Below are 17,599 nucleotides of genomic sequence, written 5' to 3' on the forward strand. Positions count from 1 at the left end.
CCGTCATTCGATTGGTTGGGACATATCAACCACAACAATTCCTGTCCACAAGATTTGGAGCTCTTCTATAAGTGGTGCCAGATAGACCTCCATGTTCTTTGCTTTGTACTTTCCTAGGACGATCAATGACAACAACAGATGGCCCTTCTTGATAGCTATCCATGGTGGAAGATTATAATTAACCCAAAAAATAAGCCAGTGCTCCATGATGAACTTCTAACCCAAATGGGTTTACTCCGTCCATTGCCAGACCAAAGCGGATACATTGAGGCTCATTCTTAAATGTAGGTCAACTTTCCTCTATGTGCTTCCATGCACGAGAGTCAGCAAGTACCCGCACCACATCATCTGTCGATCTAGTATTTGAGTGCCATGTCATAAAAGCGTCTATAGACTTGCACCTGAACATTCTCTTTTTTGTTTGAATGATAGGAAAGTGTCGAAGGACCTTTGCAGGGAAAAATTTTCCTTGTGTGTCCTCTCTAAACCTGTTTGATCCACAATTGGAAAACTGTTCCAAATTTGCATACTCATTGTAAACAGTTGGTCAACACAAAAAGTATGCAAGTTAACACCACTTATGCTAGTTAACAACTAGTATGCTCACTAGCATGATGGGTATGCTATTTAAGACAAGGGTTATGCTAGTTAGAATTCTTTCCTTTGATTGACAAGTGTCTTATCAGGTTCGCATCCTGCATCATTGATACCTGTGTATTCCGTTCACCCATTAATTTTCATCGATACCATTTTGATTGCTTGTATGCATAGTGTGACAAGTAGCATTCCATGTACGATAGACATCTATATCCTGCAGACATTCATATTGTCTATGCTAGCTAGTATAAAACATGTGTTAACCACCATGATCAATATGCTAGCTAGCATACAAAATATGCTAACAAGGAAGTGTGAATATAGTGTGTATGCTAACTACCAGAGAATGTATGCTAATTAATATACATAAAATTTAATAGGCAAGATTGTGTGTATGCTAATGGTATGCTTATTAATGACGGTGTGATAATTAGCATACATGCTATGTTAATTGGCATAAATGGTATGCTAATTAGCATACACGGTTGTATGCTAATTAACATACAATGTATGCTAGCATAGATGGTATGCTAACTAGAGGATAAGTTATGCTAATAAACATAACGTCTCTGCTAATTAGCATACCATCTTTGCTGGTTAGTATATTGTGTATGCTATATAGCATACAAATTATGCCAGCTAACTCAAAATGTATGCTAAATAGCATAGAGGTATGTTAACAAGCATACACATTATGCTAGCTAGCAAAGAAGGTATGCTAGTTAGCATACTGAGTATGCTAATCATCATACCTTTTTTTATAGTTATCATACTTGCATGCTATCCATCATAAAAAATGTTCTAATTAGCTAGCAAAGAAGGTATGCTAACTAAACTTTGAATGCTTGTTAGCATGCACCAAATGCTCGCTAGCATACAAGGTATGCTAATCATCATACCTTTTTTTATAGTTATCATACTTGCATGCTATCCATCATACACAATGTTCTAATTAGCATATCTTGTTAGCTAGTTAGCACACATGGCTAACAAGGTATGCTAATTAGCATACTCTTTATGCTAATTAGTACACATGGCTAACAAAGTATGCTAAATACTTGCATGCTAGCCATCATACACAGTGTTCCAATTAGCATAAAAAGTATGCTAATTAACATATTAAATATGCTAATTAGCATACCCTGTTTGCTAGTTAGCACACTGTGCACTAATTAGCTTATTTAACATGCCGATTAGAATACTTTGTGTCTAATTGGGAAACTCTCTATGTTAGTTAGCATGCATAGTTTGATAACTAGCATAGAAGGTATGCTTATTAGCATACACAACCAGCTAGTATTCACAATATGTTAGCTAGGATAACTAGCTGTGCTAACTAGCATACACAGTATGGCTACCACCATGACAATGTATGCTAGCTATATCTCATAGTATGCTAACTAACATAACTAGGTTTGACAACTACCATACACAATATGCTAGACACCATACCCACTAAGCTAACTAGCATACCTTCTCTGCTAACTAGCATAACTAGGTTTGACAACTACCATACACAATATGCTAGACACCATACCCACTAAGCTAACTAGCATACCTTCTATGCTAGCTAGCATACACAGGGCTAGTGTAGGAATCAAGGCTAGATAATTGTTCCTTAACATTATCTTACCAGAACTCTGTGTGATTGGAGATCCTTGCCCTATGACCTTGCGAAACCATTCACAGGTGATAGGTATGCGCACATGGAATTTTGACCATTGCACTAATTTCGTGTACTTCTAGTGGCACACCATAGCCACTACACACGTTGCTTGTTGTTCCATCACGTACCCCTCCTATACACTCTGTAAAAGTGTCCATAGCTATCTTGCATAGGGCAGTGGGGATGAAGTAGCCTTGTATCATCCTACTTATCTGGATGAGCAACTGCATTTGACTATCGCAGGTGTGCACTTTTGCTTCCTGCACCTCCACATTAATCTACAAACCAATCAAAACAGGGGCATGATAAGTACATAGGATAGTTGTGCACATATTCAAAACATAAGGCTCAATCACAAAAACCATCGGCACTTACATGAAGACAAGTTTTATCAATATCAACAACAGTGGGGGCGTCCTCATTGTGCGGAAACCCCAAACCATCCAGTGTCTCCTTCAGTGTCTCGATCTTTACCTTGAGATCTATTTCTCTCATTACATCCACATTGTCAGTGAGGCCTAAACACCGCAATTCATTCTTAGCATCATGAAGCTTATGTTTCATAGCAAGTACTACAGGGCTGAGCATATCATGGCTTGCTTTCAGAACCCTCGCAGCTTCAAGCTCCTGAACCGCATTCTTGAGCTGTTGTTTAGCATCTTGCAATCGATTTCTGAGATGGTCATTTGAACTCATGATGTGTTGCAAATCAGAAAGCCCGAAATATTACAGGCTTGCTTTCACTTTGTGAGAGCTGTTAATAGAGAGGGGTGGTACCCTAGCATCAGAAACAACATTTGGAGCTACTTGACCAACAAAATCATCCTTTGTTTCCACGGAGCCCTACTCTATTTTTTGATTTGCGGGGTGAGTATTATGAACCCTCTACTTTTCAACATGGGCATCATAGTATCCTTTTTCTCGAAGGTCCTGCAAATGCTGGACAGCAAACTCAGTCCAATTGACCTACATGATTGAGCCACTGGATTGAATTGTTTTACAAAACCCTTTGCAAAAGCCGAATTAATTTCCATGTTGGTGGGGGCATTCTGGTACACTATATAGTGCCGCTGAAGTACTTGGTCGTACATGTCGCTACGAATGCTACTGCATTTGAAGTGATATTTGCGGTGATCCTTCGCCTCTCTAAATACACTGAACCACTCCAAATCTGTAATCTGCTCCCACTTCACCAATTTGGGGTCGGCACCGTCCATGGAGAGGTCATGGACAACATTAAACTCTTTTGTTGTTACAAAAAACGTTTTCTGCAGTGGGATGTTCAGCTTGGGATCTTTCCATCGGTCTACACAGCGTACATGATTATAAGATTAAAACCTTATAGAACCCCACTAGAATAGGGTTGTCAAGTAATTTCTACACAGGCAACTGCGCGGGCTCTCCTTAGATGCAATCATGTAAGCATGCACCTTGAATGCCTAAGGCAATGCACAAGCACCTGATGAGTGTGAGAGAATCCACAACTAGATTGTAGCCAGGGGCTACTGCAAAAACTAGCATATAAGTTGAATGCATAGTCCTTTTGTGTTGACTGCAGCATATGCTTAGCAACACAATTTTCTCATGGGTAAGAGGATTCACTATCAGATTTGTATTCGGGGCATGCTCGAGAAATGTGTCATCATTTGCTTGATTTACAACTTCCAAATGTGTTCCCCTCATTGAAGAGAGAGAGAGAGAGAGAGAGAGAGAGAGAGAGAGAGAGAGAGAGTATCTCAGTCCTTTGCTTACCCTCCCTACATGCATGTACTTTGACATTGGGGATCCTTGGGAATTAGAAGCATTCAATCTTTTTCAAGGAGGAGGAGAAGCAACAGAACCTTTGTCCCTTGACTTACCTTCTCGGTGGAGTACTGTCAAGATTGCTGTCGGAGGTGGTTGGATCCAATGGTGAGCTATCCTCCACTTGGGCTGACTGCTGGCCTCTGACTACAGACCTGCTTGTAGCTTGAAATCGCTTTCCTCCCTCTCTCTGACCTGTGGCCCCTGCGCTGTGCTTCCTTCCATGCTTTATGACTACACCACTACCTCAACGTAATGACTCAGCTTAACTCTTAGAGATTTTTAAAATATTACGATTCATTTTTTCGAAGTCCAAGTATTACACTTTCTATAGTTCATGATGGTGGCCCACACACTTGAATAAACATGATTGTCTGTCAAGGCTAGGGACTTGCTACACGCCGTGTGCGAGCCACAAAGGCTCCTAGCACACAGTCATACAACAGACAAGCTCACAAGGAAGAATGGTGTGTCACTCACCTTCCTGCGTAGTTGCGAATGAAGGATTCCCGCGCCGCGAAGAAGAGGGAGACGCCGCTACGCCGCGCTCAACCGCCTCGCCGCCGTCGTGCCGCCGCAACGCTCGATAACACACACACTCTCACACTCTCTCTCTCTCTCTCTCTCTCTCACACACACACACACACACACACACACACATACACGTACACACACACACACACAAGGAGATGGTGAAGGAGAAGGTGGAGATGGAGCAAGAGCGGCTTCTATTGCACAATGAGAGAATGAGTAAAAATTAGGTTTAGTGGCTTTTATATGAGCTCACCCCATTCACACTTGGGCTCCCATACTTAGCCAACTAACTCCTTGAATATTCCAGTTAGAGTGCGCCTGTCATCGGCGATCACCCTTACCCTGTTCCTATTGGTCCGACAAGCCCGGTACCTGACTCTAAACAATACAACGTTTATAGATCATAGGGTGTCCGTGTGCCGTGAGGGTTAACATGCCCCCCTTCCTGATGTAGATTTCGTCCTCGGAAGCTATCCAGTTGAAGCTCGTTTGTCGAGATGGAAGAGCAGTCGACATGGATGTGCGTAGCCTTCTTCAATCACTACAAAATCAAACAACATTGCCACAGTAATTGCATTCTCATATACAATTAAAAATAATATGCAATTTTAGACAGACAAATTGATTAGTAACAGAATTTTAGACAATATGTCAGCAATAAACATTAAATTGCAGTATAATCAAATGCATAAACAGATGTAAAGGTAAAAAATTAAACAAGTCCGGGGTCGCTAATTTAACGGTCAAAAGGCACTAGAGCTCGACTAATAATACCATGGGTAACTTCTCAATTTTTTCTGGTCAATTAAGTTGTTTAATCGCGAGAGCCAAGTATTTGATGTTCGAGGGCTGACTAGAGGCTATACCTAGAAGACCTTGTAGTTAAGCTACGATAAAAGGAATTTCTCATGAAATCATCGCCTGACTGATTACCTTTTCTTTGACCCCCCAAAGTCTTTTCACATTGATTCAATTTTGATGTGTGTGCTTATTTTGTATGCCTTGGGTTTTTTGCTTTTCAAGGAAAAGCGCCCACACTGGGAACCTCTAGGGCTCTAGTACCATAGGCGGTCCATGTGAGTGAAGTACCAATTTAAGCAGGGATTTCTCTTCCAGCTTAAAATTTTACATTGTGGCACTTTGATTTTTTGTTTGTTCATTTTTAGCATTTTAATTTTGTAACTTTGGGGGGTCATATAACACTGTTACCCTCCCCAGGCTCATCACATTAGTAAACTCCCTTTATAATACTTAAGCTAAAGGTCAATAGGGTTAAGCCCACTAGAAAGCCCTAGTACATTTCACACAATGCTGCCTAAATCGGATTAAGAACCTAAGTAACCATTGCTTATTAGGAAGGCATTCCCCATGGTATTAAGAGAAGATTTCTAATACCTAGCTTGGTATAACTAGCTTAGTCGGACTGCTTGATTTTTAAACCTAGACAAGTGATTATGACAACACATTACATTGAATTAAATGTTTGATACTAAGCAAATGCGCTGAATATTATGCTACCAATCACAATCAAAGCAGACAAACATGGATGCAAAAAGATAAGGGCAATGCTAATGGACATAAAACACCTGTTTGTGTTGATGGTCTCACTTGATTTGAAGTGTGAACGAGAGAAAGGTTCCATGAAGGTCCAAATCCTATCAATAGCAACACGCTCCTATATACACTAGGAAACAAACGGAATACCTCCAGGAGGCACATTAGTGGGAAAAGGTACCAACACTTATTGAACACAACAAAAAACATAAGGAACCCTAACCTAATTATTTGCACTCCCCCTAAAGAGTAAAGGGAATAGGATATTGTAGAGGTTGGGGGGAAACCCTAAGGCTAAACCCCTATCCTCGTCGTCGAGATAAACAAAGTCATCATCCATGAGACCATATGTGCCATCCATGTAGTCATGTAAATTTTCTTCTTCATCATAGGTGCCCATGTTTACTAAGAAGGTCACTAGACGCCTATAGTCATCTTGGTCAAAAGGGTAGGCTTGTGCAATGGGAGAAACGCTCTCTACTAAGTATGGATCAGACGTGGTCAAGATACGTATCAGCCATTCTAACTCCTCAAAATTCCTCTCACATGCTAGCGTACCTATCAAATCCCATTCACATGCAAGCACTGGAAAGACCATGTGAAACATTTGTGAAAAGTAACGAGGGTACCTCTCACCCAAGGCAGGAGTGGATGACTCTAGCGTACTAGCCATATCTGTACACGCAAATAGATGATGGTTAGAGTGCAAATATTACAAGGGTCGTGTTCTTGTACATAATTTGTTTTTATTATTTTGTGTTATGGCTCTTGCTCTTTTACTTTTGTATCTTGTTTTTGTGAGTATAAGGCTTTATATATACATTCCCTAAGATTGGAGATTGAGAGGTCAGGGAGGAAGGTTGAGAGGGAAGGAAGTGAATGACGGATGTCAGCAAACACTCCCCCCTTCCTTGGGTAGATCATACCTTTTGGAATGATGTCGTCACCTTTTGAAACCAATTGTTCCAAGTTGTTATGGGTAAAGGCTTTAACCAATAGTTTTCGATCACCCTATGTGTTTCATCTAGTTGCAAGGGTGGTAAGGTACTCTCCCATGATTTTATTTGCAACATTGTTGGAGGTGGTGAATCTACAACGGAAGGTGCAAACTCTTTCTTGCTTGTATCGATATGTACAATGGTAGGTGGAGGTTGTGTCGAAGCTTCTATTTCCGTATAGGAACTACATAAAGAGCAAGAAGCTTCATTTGCTTTTCCTGTTCCTGAGCTAGGTGGAACAAATCGTTCTTTCTTTGGTACCCAAACTAGCTCTGGAGCAGGTGTGTCGCATTCCGTGATTTTTTCCTTTCCACGATTTTCAATTTGTTTTGGAGCCACAGGATTGGGTTTACATGGGCCAGGTGACAGGTAAGAGTACAATTTACGTTTGGGCACCCAGATTTGATCATTTCCTTTATAGTATCCTTGGGCTTTTAATAGTCGTTTAGGAATCCAGCGCCACGTTTTCTTACATTTCTTGGAGCGAGTGGGACGTTTCTTACGAGGCTTCCGTTTTTTAGCATCAGCCATGGTTACTAAAGAAGCTTTAGGGACCCACTTGTATGCTTTCTTTGTTATATTAGGATGGTTCTTGTGTGTCTCAAGATTTCTTTCAACTACATCAGTTGAAGATCTAGAGAGTTGGGCTATGGGGACGTATGGTTCAACCTCCTGGACATGCAATGTCTTGGGTTTTATTTCCTTAGGAAATATCTCAGGGACTATGGCTTGAGTGGTAGGGATAAGAGTTGGTTTTTGCGTTGTGACACCCCCAGTCCCCCAATCAATAGTGCATTTGGTGGCTATCATCCACGTGCGTCCTAGGTTTATATTACCCTCCATAATTCCAGTAGGCATGACCAAAAATTCTTGAGCTACAATTCCATTGTCATAACTGACAGAAGTGTGCCAGATTCCAAAAACCGTAGTTTTTTTCTTGTTGACACCCTTGACTTGGATAATACTCTCAGATAGAGGTGGCTTCCCTAACTGACACCACACCCCATAGGATAGCAGATTATATTTAGCACCCGTGTCCAATAAGGCGTTATATAGCACTTTTCCATAGGCACTATTTAACTCAATAGGGTATCGTAGAGGTGTGTCAGAGTCCAATCAATCCTCTTTGATTTCCGCGTGGAATGCATTTGTGACTCCAAGGTTAGCCTTTCATTTTTGTCTTATACGTTGTTGTCGCTCCTTAGCCTCAGCTTGAGCTTGTATCTTCTTTAACTCGTTTTGTGCTTTGGCGGCCTTCTTTTGATGAATGGCCCGTAGTTCTTCTTGGCTTAAAGGATCATAATATCTTTTGAATTTACTCCCATTGAGGAATCCAATGGTTTCAACTCCATCAAGAGTTTCCACACGAAGGGTACCTTGTGCGGTAATTTCACATACTCTATATGGTCCTTTACCAGCATATTTCAACTTTTTCTTCTCTTTACGTACTCCATACATAAGGACTTTATCACCAACTTTGATGTCCTTGTCCTTCACATGGCGATCAAAACACTTCTTTCTCCTATCCTTTTCCACAAGAGCATTTTGCACAGCCAACTGTCTCTCTTCGTCTAGTTTTTCTAAGATATACAAACGCTCGATTAAGGGGTTACCATTCCATCCTTCTTGCGAAGCTACCCTAAGACTAGGAATGACAAACTCCCAAGGCATAATCGCTTCTTGGCCGTATACCATTTTGAATGGCGTACTATTAATAGCCACTTTATAAGCAGTACGATAAGCCCATAGAGAAGATGTCAACTTCAAATCCCAATCAGTGCGATGAGCTTCTACCGTCTTGGTTAAAATAGAGATTAGAGTCTTGTTGGTGCTCTTGGCTTGTCCATTAGCTTGCAGGTAATAAGGTGTAGACTTATGGTGGGATATCATAAAGGTCGTGGTAAGCTCTCTTATTACCTCATTTATAAAATGGGTACCATTATCACTAACAATTTCAAAAGGGCATCCAAATCTTGTGATAATGTTCTCAAAAAGAAACTTAGCTGTTGTCCTCGCATCAGCTTTTTGTGAAGCCTTAGCTTCAGTCCACTTTGTTACATAGTCCGTAGCAACTAGAATATATCGAGATTGAGTGTTGCGAGCTGTGGGACTAATTGGACCTACAAAGTCTAAGCCCCATTTTTCAAATGGTTGGGTTACTTTAATAGGATGTAAGGGCATTCTGTCTTTGCGCTGTGTGGTCTTGTAACGTTGGCTCTCATCACACCCTTTTGTAAAAAGTGATGCATCCTTAAATAAAGTTGGCCACCAATAGCCTGATTGCAGCACCTTTCTAGCAGTCAGGTCTCCTGAAAAATGTCTTCCTGCTATGCCCATATGTGCTTCTTGCAAGATATACAAATATTCATCCTCGCGGGCGCAACGCCTAAGAATATCGTCCTTGCCTAGTCTATACAGAGTTCCGGCAATCAAACAATAGGGTTCACATTCTTTTACTAGCCTTCGAGCGATATCCTTACGAAGTTCCTTGGGTGGAAAACCATTAACTAAAGAGTTAACAATGTTCTCACTCCATTCAGGCATAGTCTCAACTATGAATAGGGAAGTATCGGGTAATTCATCATCAACTCCTGTAGGGGCTTCACCATTGGGTATGCGAGACAAATGATCAGCCATGACGTGCCTTTTACCGGGTCTCACTACAATCGTGAAATCAAAATCCAGAAGAATTAACAACCATCGTGTGATCCTTCCTGTGGAGCATGGCTTGTTTACTAGATACAGCAACGCTTGATGATCCACATAAAATACAAACTTGTTTGCCAGAAGGTAGTAGCGAAATTTCTTTACTGCATAAACTATTGCTAAACCTTCTCGCTCTGTAGTGGTGTAGTTCCTTTCAGCATTGTTCAATTGACGGCTTGCAAAGCTAATGGGATAGTCCAATTTATGTTCTCCTGGTTGAGTGAGAACACACCCAATAGCAAAGTTTGATGCATCAATATGCACATGGAAAATGACATGCCAGTTAGGTGTCCTTAAAATCGGAGCACTTGCTAGTGTTTTCTTCAATTGTTCATAGGCCTGGTCACACTCTTCAGTCCATTTAAATTCAATGAGAAGCTTGTACAAAGGACGTGCTATCTCAGCGAAAAATAAAATAAACCGTCGATAATAACCCACGTGTCCCATGAACCTTTGAACTCCCTTGTAATTGGTTGGTGGTGGTAACTCTATAATCACTTTAATTTTGCTCTCATCGGTTGAGATACCATTCTTAGATACTATATGCCCTAAAATAACTCCATGCTTGACCCAAAATTGGCATTTGAACGGGTTCAATGAGATACGATATAACCTACACTTTTCAAACAGCTTCCGCAAACATGATAGATGTTCTTTCCAAGAAGAGTAAACACAAAGGTCGTCTAAGAAATCTTCACAAAACTCTCTCAAATATTCTTTAAAAGCAGTGTTTATTAATCGTTGGAATGTAGCAGGGGCATTTGTTAAGCCAAAAGCCATCACACGAAATGCAAACACGCCAAATTCTGTGATAAAGGCAGTTTTAGCTTGGTCCTGTAGCGCTATCGTGATTTGGTTGTAGCCTGAGTACCCATCTAGAAAGCTATAAGCTTCCTTGCCTGCAACTCTTTAGAGTACATGTTCGGAATATGGTAGGGGGTAATGGTCTCTTCTAGTAGCTGCATTAACTTTTTTGAGGTCCACGCACACCCTGAGTTTCCCATTCTTTTTTGGCACGATAACTATTGGAGACACCCATTCAAAGTGTTCAATAGGATATATGAACCCACATTTGATAAGTTTTTCTAGTTCTTCTTGAATGATCTTTGCGTACTTAGGATTCATCGGGTAGGGTCTTTGTTGTACGGGCTTCGCAGTGCTAATCATAGGGATTGTATGTTGGACCACAGAAGGTGGAACAAGTTTCATATCATGGTATGTCCAAGCGAATATGTCCTTGAATTCCTTGAGAAGCTCTTTGAGGACCGCCTCTTCAACTTCTGTGAGGTCTTGGGCAATAAAAATAGGTTTTGATTCTTCACTGGGGTCGGCTAATTCTATTTCTTTAACTATTTCCGGACCATCATAGATTCCATTATTCCCATCGATAGGTATTCTTTCGGCTTTTGTGTACACAACCTTTGCTTCCCCTGTGGTGTAAGATTTGAAATGTTCTGGTGCAGGATACAAGTCTGTGGATTCTGGTTGTGCTTTGGTCTATGCTTCTATTTCTGCTTTCTTGTGTTGTCGAGCTAACTCTTGGTTTTGACGCCTCCTTGCAGTGCGGCTCAACTTTGGCTTGTCTATGATCTCTAATTGGGCTATGTCATGGGGTCGTGGTCTACACCACATAACACTTTGGCGATATTCACCCCAATCGTCTACCAATTTTTGATGAGCATCACATGCTCCTATATAACTGAGCCATTCTGCTGAGGATCTCTTCTTTTTTATCCTAGCACGTACATTGGCTCGATATCGACACCTCTTAAAGTTTTTCTTTTTCTTATTTGAGACCTGCTTTTGATTTGCATTTAGATCTGGCTCACTAAAGGAGTCCTCGTTGGTGTCCTCTTCACTCTCGGAGGAGCTATCATCGGTTGATGTGCTCGGTCCTTCCGAATGTTTTGACTCTGAACTTGCTCCACTCTCTAATTCATGAGATTCAGAATCCGTTTCACTCTGGGAGTCCGTGTCTGAGTCGTGTTGGTCAAAGTCTTCTATTGAGCTATCAGTGTCACTGTCAGATTGGTCTACAATTGCCTTGCCCTTAGAAGATGCATGTATGGCACTTATCATGTTCAAAGGTGCAATTTGTGGTACCTCTTCCCCCTCTGGTGTGACCCAAGTGGTTCCTCTATTTCCCCAAGTATCTATGGTTGCAGCTAGGTGTACCCAGTCCACGTTGTCTGATTCCGTCATACCCGGTAACACATCCATGTAAGGAGAATCTTGGCCAATGTCTGTATCCTTCTTACAAGTGTAACAATATTGTAGTGGCGCCGAGTGAACTGTGGTGTCAGAGCGATGATCAATAATGGTTTTACTCCCTAAGGGGTGTACCTTACCAGTCACCAAATCCACTCTAAGGACAGAGTCTTGGAATTGCAAATAGACATGATTTTTAGACCAATCATGAACCATTTGTGCTTCCCTCATGAATGGTCGTCCTAAAATCATTTCATATGACATAAGGTGTTTAGAGAAATCCATTACAATGAACGTATGTCGTACCTTGTGTCCTAGAACTTTGATCTTAAGATCCTTGAGCATCCCCATAGGTTTATGGTACCATTTGCCATCTTTACCACAATGTTAGTAACACTGAGGCGGGGTTTTCCCATGGATTCCCAACAATCTTTTGTAACGATGATAGCTCCCGCACCACCATCAAGAATTCCCTTTATAGTTAATCCCTTGGTAGTGATGGGTAGGGTCGCATTAGACTTGTCGCCTTCAAAATACTGCCCTAATTCGTTAATGGGTACCTTGATCACAGACTCGTGTCCATCTAAGTCAAGTGATTGCACATGATTTTCCTCATCAATCATAATCGAGTCAGGCCTATTTGTTTGCGCAAACTGCGGTAATCTCGTTTGTAGCTCTCCGTTAAGGAATGCTCGAAGTGCAAAGAATAACTCAGGATCTCCATACAGCTTTGCTATGATTGTGGTTCGGACCTCAGAAGACATGAAGTCCACTAGTTTGGCAACACTCATTGGCATTTTGCAGGGTGTAGGTCCTTGACTAGGAACTGGTGAGGATGGAATCTCATATTCCTCAATGGGATTAGGTATTCCTTCGTTAAGCATCCTTTCCAACAAGAAAGGTGTATGCTCACTTTCTGATGTCCCGTCCTCACTCCCTTCTTGGATGATACTAGGTATGGCTAACGGTCTATGGTTCATGTGGGGTGGATGAATTTGCGTGGGAAACACTGTGCCATGAATTTTGACATGCATGGGTTCTGGTTCTAGTTTCCTTTGAGTCTCCTCCACTAAACCTCTTAGATGTTTCACCTGCTCAATCTCGTCTACTGGGTTTGGGTACGTCCCAATCTTCTTTTTATGATTCTTCCCTTTTTGCCCCTGCGATTTATCTTGGGGGTCTTGGATTGGATTTGGAAACACTTGTGGTGTTTTCAGAGGCTCTTTATGGTTTTCTCTTATTCGGTTTTCATTTGGTTCCATGTTACGGTTTTCTTTGTCAGTCTTTTCCTTTGTGGTATTGGTTCTAGTCTCCATTGTCTCGATTGAATCTGAATCATCCTCGAGGTCATTCATATACACGGGGTCATCTCCTGTTCCTATGTTTGTTTTGGAACTTGGCTTTGAATTTCCCGTATTCTGTGACCTCTTTCTTCGTGTCTTCTTTTTCTTTGCTTGGATAACTGACGCGGTATCTCTCTCTTCGAGGATATGGCCTGGCCCTTGAAGCATGGACCGTGCAATCGCATAAGCGGGTGCGACGGGTGGTATTGGCGATGTCACACTAGCAATTTTGACCAAATTTAGGGGTGTGATTTTAGGCGCATTTGGGTTATAGGGGCATTGGGCAATCAAGTGATCTATGCCACAACGATTACATGTGAGTATTGGCATTGCAGACGTGCTCCCTTGATTCATTTGCATCTGTGCAGCATTCTTTTGTAGCCTAATAGGGCACTCCGCTGCCCGATGTGGTCCACCACACTCATAGCATTGAAGAGGTGGCCTCCTAGCCTGGGTGTTGATATTTTGACCTCTGGACACTCTTCCAATGTATCAAGTCCGTAGGCAATACTAGTGTCTATTTCCTCCTCACAGCCATCTGCATAAGCATTAGATGGCTCGCAACCCACTTGGTTCATAGGGGCGACTCTTGGATGCGGGGGCTGCGCTCCTAGCACAGGAGGTGGTAGCGGTGTAGCTTGTACAACATTTTGAGATCTAGGGACCATGTGTTGCGGTAGTTGCTCAACAGGTGGAGCAGGCATCAATACAGGAGCTCGAGGCGCATCCGTCCATGCTACAGGTGGTCTATTTGCCATCATACGTTTGATCATTAAACAATCCTTATCTTGGTGACCTTACCTACCACATGCGTTGCAAGTTCCATTAAATTTTACTCTAAATGTAGGGCACTCACTAGTGCTATGTGGACCTAAGCAAATGGAACACCATTGTTGCTCCCTTCTTGGATACATGTGACTATTTTGAGGGGGTCGATTATCCTTAAGAGACTCTTGGATTGCCTTGGTGAGGTCTGTCAAGAATGTCTCAAATACCTTTGGCTCATTGGCAATGGGCTTTGCAGTCATGGGTTCATACTCAATGGCTTGTGAGCTAGTGGATCTCGTGTCAGTAGACACCCTCATGCCTGCTATCATCAAGTTGTTCTCTAATTGGATTGCATTGGCAGTGACATCTTCCCAGGTTGTGATACCTCTAATCACTAGTCCATTATAGATTCCTTCATTTCTCAACCCTCGAATGAATCGATCAAGCAGTTGGTTATTGTTGAAGCGCTCATTTACAGGGCAACGAGAGTTTAAGTGCTTTAGACGACTAATGAAGTCCCTTACTGACTCTCCTTCCTTACGTTCGGCATTCTGTAGCTGAGATTCTACACCCCAAAGCACACCTTCTCGTATGTACTCCTTTAGAAACAACCTTCGAAGGGTAGGGTAGATTGTTTTCTCGTCCACCCTTAGGGTTCTATACCAATCTCCAGCCTTCCCACTTAATGTCAAGCTTAAGGCATTGCACTTATGTAGTTCGTTGCGTTCCCCTAAGGAATCACATACTTGTTCAAACACTTCAATGTGTTTTCTAGCATCTTCGTCCTCATTGAACTTTTGCTTGAGTTTGGCAATTTGTACTGCCTTACTTCTAGGCTCTCTATCAAATGCATGACGCATATTTTCCGCGATAGATCGACCTATGGTTTGAGCAAACGCTACCAAGTCACCTATGTGAGGAGGCAGGGCCGGTGGAGGTACTCTTGGAATCATATGTGGGAGAGGGACGGGTACCGGTCTTGGCATATGTGTGGATGATGCAGGATATGGAACATAACCTGGCATAGGTCCACTCGGATAAGGGCTAGGGAGCGGCACTCGAGGAGCATAAACAAGTGGTACAATTGGAGGTGTGGGGGGCATGTGTGCATAAGGGGCTAGAGGCACATACGGTCGAGGCCCCATATTAGGTACTACGACACTAGGTAGTGGCACTGCGCTAACCGTAGATGTCATCGGTACATTCTCTATCAGGTCTATCCCTGGAGTGAGCACTGTGTTTTCCTTAATAGAGGGTTGAGCCAAGTTAGGGAAGCTAAAGTTGTCGCTCGGAGGCTCAGATTGCATAGAGACCCCAGGTGAAATGACGTACGATGGGTCCATGGGACTCATTAGAGGAGTCTCCATTTGTGATAGAGTAGGCTGTTGAGCCTTGCTCGTATCCAGAAATCTCATGGCGCCAGTTGAGAGTATATTTACCCCTCGGTTTTGCCTTTCTGATTGAATAATGCCATGGATAACATTACATATCATTTTCTGTTGATCTTCGATGCTCGTGGCACTAGAGGTGGATCGTACAATCTCTATCCATCCTACATGGTAGGCGTCGCCAGAGTGTAGATCCGTCAACACCTCAGTGTGGAGGTCGTATGTCCAATAATCATTAATGAACAATCCTTCTAGAGTCGACGTGTTAACGGTTTCTTGTGAGGTAGAAGCAATGTTGCTCCCCATGGTTTTACTTGTCACCAACGGTACTCTAGAGGGAACTTCTGAAGGAGGCAGCTCAACAGGGCCTTCTTGGTAAGAAGTTGGCAGGATATCCACATGGACACTCTTTGGGGGTGTGGGGTCCACGTGCGATGTGAAAGGAGAGTCCACTTCCCCATCCCCTTTGTGTGCTTCATTTGCATCAGGTTCCGAGCGAGTAGCTCTACCTAATGTTTCCATGAAACGGCTAAACATACTAGTACTAGGCTGTGGAGCTTCGGGAGGTGCATGGCCTTCTCTCTCACTTTTTTGGGTAGGGGATGCTTCCATGATTTCTGAGTCGGAGGAGGAATCACTAGCGGCTATTTTAGGGTCTTGGGTGGTGCTACCTTGTGTCCCCGCTGGGGGTCTAGAGCCTATCGTGGATGGGTAATGGGTGTCCGTATGAACAGAGGCACCCTCAATATGCTCGTGTTCTAGCACCCGCCCAGAGCGTAAGTGCATGTGCTTTTGATACCCTAAGGTGTCAAAAAGCTGCTCTAGGAGGCCTTGTGACTAGTTTTTTGCGTGTTTTTTGTTTGTTTTTTCGCTAGATTTTTTAGAGCGTGTCGTGGAATGGGCCGTGTGATAGCTCGAAATGAGCGTATCGCTAGGAGGGACGCACTGTGCTTTACAGCCCACCGTTTGGTTCTATTTTTCTCCAGAAAAGCCCGAAACAGTCTTTTCCTAGCTGGGGAACTAGGCTCCAAATAGCAAGTCCTAGTGCGCAATGAAGGAGAGGAGAGTGTAGGACTTATCCCACATTCCTCACTCCCTCCTTGTGAGTCTAGCCTATATATATAGGAGTGAGACTACCCTATATCATAAGACAGAGACAGAGCTTGGGCCTGGGCTTGGGCCTGGGATTGGGATTGGGTTAAATGATCTCGATCTCACTTTTATACAAAACAACCCGTCCGTTTTTATAACCTCCCCCTCACTCACGTTTTTATTTTTCGATTTTATTTTTTTAAATTTTTAATATATATATATTTTTTTTATTTATTTTTTGGATATTATTTGGTACGCGTTTTGGTGCGCGTTGACCTCACCTAACTATTTACTGTCTCACCTACCTACTGACCTGCTAATCAGTGGTTCACCTAATTACTAACCTACTTAATTAACTAACTGTGCGCCCTAACTGTGCACAAACCAAAAAATGCAGAAAATTGAAACTTGACAGAACTGTGCAGTGCAAACCAGAAAATGCAGAAAACTCAGAAATGCTAGAAATTCTAACTGTGTAAGCTGAAATCTGAGCTTAATAGAACTAGCAAAACAGAGCTTAACAGAACACAGAAAACTTGAATGCAGTCAACAACAGTGTGTCTTTCTCTACTGTTTTTGCATAACAACAATAATCAAACTTAAGCCGCGCCTTTCCTACATAAAAAATAGCTTCAATACAATTTACAAGTCGCCATTGGAGCTTCACGCGCAGTAGCTCCCCGGCAGCGGCGCCAAAAATGTCAAGGCTAGGGACTTGCTACGCGCCGTGTGCGAGCCACAAAGGCTCCAAACACACAGTCATACAACAGACAAGCTCACAAGGAAGAATGGTGTGTCACTCACCTTCCTGCGTAGTTGCGAATGAAGGATTCCCGTGCCGCGAAGAAGAGGGAGACGCCGCTACGCCGCGCTCAACCGCCTCGCCGCCGTCGTGCCGCCGCAACGCTCGATCACACACACACTCTCACTCTCTCTCTCTCT

Source organism: Adiantum capillus-veneris, chromosome 28 (assembly GCF_014529385.1).
Source record: "Adiantum capillus-veneris isolate H3 chromosome 28, ASM1452938v2, whole genome shotgun sequence".
NCBI lineage: Eukaryota > Viridiplantae > Streptophyta > Polypodiopsida > Polypodiales > Pteridaceae > Adiantum > Adiantum capillus-veneris.